Raw genomic sequence first — 5,753 nt, forward strand, 5'->3', positions numbered from 1 at the left:
CATTCTCTAAAACAAAATATTTTTTTTGAAAGAAGGTTCGGAAGGATGAAAAAATAACCCCGCGTGACTTGTGTGTAATTGTGTACTGCCAAGGTGATAGGAAAATGCAATAATATTGTATAAAAGCAATAATAGATAATTGTGATAGACTAGTGATAGTATTGGTGATGGAGCAAATAAACATATAGTAGAAATTAAGGAAGCATAAAAATATATTTTACACGAGTTAAAACAAAATATAACTTATGGTTCTCTTGAAGTTCATAAAAGTGAAGAGTCTCTACCTAATATTTAAGGTATACTAGGGTACTTATAAGTTAGATATAAATCAATATCCTAATAATCTGCTAAACCAGTGAGAATCTAGGTAATGGTTCAAATTATTCTAAGGGGCAGATGTACGACATCCCTTAAAATCTACCGTAAGGCAATTCCTTAAACTTAGTCTACACATGGGAAAAAGTTTTGTTTACATTCTAATTAATCTATGGCATACAGTTGTTAAGTGGGTCCTTATAAAGTCTACATGGATGAGCTGAGGTTATAAAGCTTAGTTGGAGTGAACGGTTACTTGGATAATAGAGAATTTTTAAAGAAAATGATTAGAAAAGGTGGAACCTTGATGGATAAAGACAAAGAAGGGTGTTAATCAGAGATTTACTACAATTACTTCAAAAGATAGTAAGAGTTATTTGTAATATAATGTAAGAGAGTGGTTAAAATTATAGTAATTTTGTTTTCCAAAATAGATCGGTAATTGTTATGTAAGATAAATGCTTAAGAAAGTTCTTTGGGCCATGCCACTTGAGTTTAGAATAGTTTTGCATCCTTATATCGTAAAAGCTAGGTTGAATCCTATTCTGCCTGCGCATGGTTTTTCTTTCAAAAGATAGTTCCACTTTCATTTTTTCTAAAGCGATCAATCAATCTTTAAAACAATTGCCTTATTCATTTGGAATTCAGTTTTGCAAATACTTTGACAAAATCAGTAGAGGAAGGCTAGTTAAATATGCTTCATTGATGAGTAACTAATATGTACGCATCTTTTAAAAGGTTGCAAGTATTATAAAATGAGACTACTAACCTAAGAGTGTTTGCCTTTTTATCCTACGTGATTTGTTATGTTATAGCTAACTCCTAAATAATATTTAGGACAACAACAATAATCCAGTGTAGTCCCATAAGTGGAGTCAGGGGAGGACAGTGAGTACGCAGACCTTACCCCTATCCTGAGAAGTAGAGACCTCACCATCTATGAGAGAAAAGAAAAGTAAAAGTTCGGACTTCGAAATTAACAAATCCACACAATAAGAATGCAAGAAAGTAAAGTTTCCAAATAGTTCGGTAGCCTCTTGAATATAAGTACAGACGTCTCTCTACCGATTTACAGACTCTATTAAACTTACTCATAACTCGTAAGACCTAGACAACCTAGTGCTCTGATACCAACTTTTCACGACCTAAACTATCACCGCAGTCGCGACGACACCTAACATTGCTTTCTAGGAAAGATAACAATTTCACAATAATAATAAAACTCAAATAACATAACTTAATAATCTCAACAACAAAATAATCATACATATCTGAAAAAAGCAACAATATCGCAACTACAACCATCCCGATGATATGGTTTCAATGAGTACATGAGCACTACAGAATCTCAAAATACATGACCAAATCCTCAATACAAGTTGTTTGAATAATAGAATAGTGATAAGAGAAATAAAGAAAGAGAACTTCAAGGTCTTCAAACGACATAGCATTTACCTAGTAGTCTCCATAAGCTGGTACCGGTGCGAAATCTAGCAATCACCACACCCGAAAGTACCTAGATTTGCATATAAAATACAAAATGTAGTATGAGTACAACCGACCCCATGTACTCAATAAGTAACAAACCTAACCTCGAGGTAAAAGCAGTGACGAGCTTGGAAGAAAATTAGTATCCAACACCAATAATCAATAACTCATAATATAATGAAGACAGTACAAGTAAATAACTCAAAAGATATCATGTTCAGCTCGTTCATAATTACGGAAAATTAGACATGCTTTCCAAGTATAACAGTCAACCCCAATCTTTCACCGAAATTTCTAAAATGTAAGTTTATCAAGGAAATTGTGATTTTCCAAACTTTCAACAACAGATAAGTTATTTCATTTACCAACTAGCATAAGGAAAATACATCTCTATTCCTACATGTCAAATATACATATCAAATCAATAACATCACAATGAAATCATCAAGTATACTCACTCTCAGCACACTCATGGTGCCTGGCACAAGTGCCATTCACTATCACACACACATCCACACTCAGCACTGTACGGGTTCCTTCCACAATACCCTCACCAAAGTACATATATAACATTGTGCTTGCGCTCACTATAACATCAGACACCAGAGGAGCGGATCCCTGCCCAAGCACTAATCATCAATCAATATAACTGTTGCGGCGTGCAACCCGATCCAAATATCAATCTGTTATGGTATGAAACCCTATCCAATATAAAATCACAATACGGCTTTAGGGCCCACATCAGTCATCAACCGTTCAAGTCTCAATGGCTCACATCTTATAGAACTCAGCCCAAACAGTACCACATCTGAAGGCATCAACAACATGTGATATGACATACAAATAGCGTACAGAGACTAAGAGATAACATACGGATTAAGAATTATGACTAAGAATAGGTCTACAATAAAGGCAAACAACTCAAAAAAGCAAGAATAGCTTTATTATGTCTCAAACAATTAAGCACATAGCTTAGACATGATTTCTACCATAAATCATAGCTCAAAATATCATTTAATTAGAGAAAACACGGATATAATGAGGCATGAAACCAAACTAGTCTCATAGTAGCCTAACCACACAAACCAATCCCAACATATAACACTAACTTACTCAAGGCCTCAAATCACACAAAACAACATCGAAACCATTAATCGCACCCCAATTCAAGCATAAGGAAACTAATGAACTTCCAACTTCAAAAACGCATGTTGAACCACATCAAATCAACTCGGATTTACTTCAAATTTTGCAGACAAGTCCCAAATAACAAAACGGGCTTATTCTAACTCTCGGAACCACAATCTAAACCCGATATCACCAAAGTCAACTCCCGGTCATACCTATGAACTTTCTAAACCGTCAACTTTCCAACTTTTGCCAAATAGGTCCAAACCAACCTACATGGCTCCAAATCCATATTCGGACATACGCCTAAATCCATAATCACCATACGAACCTATTAAAACAGTCTAAATACCATTCTGAGGTCTTCTATACAAAAGTCAAACTCTAGTCAACTCTTACAATTTAAGCACCCAACCTTGAGATTAAGTGTCTCAATTCAATTCAAAACTTCCCTGAAGCCCAACCAACCAACCATGCGAGTCATGAAACCTCAATTGCATATATATAAAACATCAAATAGGGGAAACTCGACTAAAATACTCAAAACGATCGGCCAAGTCATTACAAGAATACATAAAATCCCACTCATGCCAAGTAAATGAATCAAAACAATATTACAATAGCATGTCTCATATAACATCCTCTGAACATGATTCTGTTCACATAATTATAACGTTTGCAAAATCAATGAATCTAAATTATGAAACCATGAACCAAACAAGACTTATACAAGGTTACGACAGTTATATAAATGTGGTGATCAATACATTAATCAAGACATGGTAATCTAATCCAATTCATGTTCAAAGCCCATAGAGCATACCAACAGTAAATCCTATAATCATAATCCTTTAGGTTATGGAATAGGTTTCATGCTTTACTCATGGAGAGTCATGCTCACAGTAGACAAGTAAGCCTCCCAAAAAAAGATTTAGAATGTCCAATTCCCTATCAATACATTTAAACTAAAGCAAATGATGATCATATAACATGATTTATATTCACACGAAGGTGTCACAGTTTTATGATGACAAGAGGTAACATTTTGAACATATGCTTTCGTGTGAGAAGATAGAAGAATAATTACTGAATTTACAAACAAAATTCAGTCATGGTCGAGAAATAAGTATTCATATCAGCAGAGTTTAGCGAGTACATCAACCTGAAAACTTAAGACATGATTTTCTAATATGCTAAAGAACCAAACTTCACAACAAATATTTACAGATAGATTTCGACTTAAATCATAACTATCCATATGAATTTTCATGAACCTCTAGATGAAACATTCAAACAAATACTATATATGCCAAACGTGGAAGTTATTAACACATATTCAATATAACATGCTTACAACTTTAAATAAACTGGAGCGAACAGAAGTAAACGAATACTAACCTTCTCTGAGGCAGCAAACCAAGGCGTTGAGTCGAGTCGTCAAAGGGTTATCTCCAGAATCAAACTCAAAGAGAAAACTCAGCAAGAACAGAAGAAAAGAAAAAGGAAAGCAATGCGACTCAAAGTCGAAAATGTTTTTAACAGTTGACTCTATGTATTCAATAACATATTAACCCGTGGTTGTTGAAGGCATTAAAGCCTGGTATTTATATCCAAAGTTTTAGGGTTGCTTTTGAATTTGAAATTCAGAATATTCGAAGTTTGAATACTGATGAAGAAGGTAAAAGAGGAAAAGATTCACCTTCGATGTTTGGTGATGAGAAGGAAGCCATTGCGGTCTCAAAACCCCTAGTTTTGCCCATGGTTATGAAAATACACCACTGGGTTGAAGCTTTAACCAACGGATCATGCAGGACAAGCATAAAATCATAGATTCCTCTGAATCTCGTGTCTCCAGTTTGATTCAGAGATGCATGCGAAACTTTAAGGGAGATTTAGTGAGAGAATTTAGGTGACGATGTGTTTTTGGATCTTTTAAGGGTGTGATGATGATTGATTTTTGAATTTTCATTTTTAGGGTTACTGTTTCAGAGACGGGTCAGGGGGCGGAGATGAGAGGACGGGGAAAAGTATCAGCGAGATTCTCGTCCTTGATTTAATTTGGGGGAAGTGACAGATGAAGAGGTGGAACGACAGTCGCGTTGTGATGCGTTTCAAATTGGTAACAGTGGTGATAGAAATGACAGAAAAGGGAAAGAGAGACGGATGCTGTGGGTTGAAAATGAATTAGGATTTGAGTTTTAGATATGTTTAAAGAGGTTGAACGAATTTGGACTGTCGGATAGGTTTGATCGACAACTCAAGAATATTCAGACAAAATAAGAGAAAAAATGATTATGGGTAAATAGGAGTTGTTCGATCCAACGGTCGGGATTAATGTTTGACGAAATTAATTAAAAAAAGAAAAAAACGACTAATCCAGGTCGTTCATAAATTGGATCAACGACCACTGATGAATGTGTTTGTTTTGTGAGTATGTTTGAGAGGCTGACATGGTGCGTAGTGATTGGTGTAAACGAAAATGCATGTATTGCCAAGTAGATGGTAGAGCTGGTTGGACTTGAGCCCAGACGGGTCAAAACGTCTTCGGCTAATTCTTTGGGCCCTATGGAGTTGGTTTTGGTGAAAGAATAACAATTGCACACATAGCCACCTTCATTGAAAATTAGTAATTGAAAGCATAGCCTATTGAAATTTTTAACTCCTTTTTTCATAATTAAATTAATTCAGCTTATTTAATCCCAATAATATATACTAAAATATTATTAGTGAATTGCTATATACGTATTTATAAGCTAATTTTATATTTTCAAAAATAGTTACTGTCTTATGGCTACATTAAAATTAAATAAAGGGTCGATTGG

General features: G+C 34.9%; 1 long non-coding RNA gene across 1 annotated transcript; it reads right to left on the reverse strand.

The window, feature by feature from the left end:
* Nucleotides 1-1,529: 1,529 nt before the first annotated feature.
* LOC107819170 (uncharacterized) lies at nucleotides 1,530-5,101 on the reverse strand. Its single transcript, XR_001655641.2, has 2 exons — nucleotides 4,330-5,101; nucleotides 1,530-1,831 (listed from the first exon to the last, which is right to left on the reverse strand). It is a non-coding gene; the product is annotated as an uncharacterized LOC107819170 (long non-coding RNA).
* Nucleotides 5,102-5,753: the final 652 nt, after the last annotated feature.

This window comes from Nicotiana tabacum, chromosome 2 (genome assembly GCF_000715075.1).
Source record: "Nicotiana tabacum cultivar K326 chromosome 2, ASM71507v2, whole genome shotgun sequence".
Classification (NCBI taxonomy): domain Eukaryota; kingdom Viridiplantae; phylum Streptophyta; class Magnoliopsida; order Solanales; family Solanaceae; genus Nicotiana; species Nicotiana tabacum.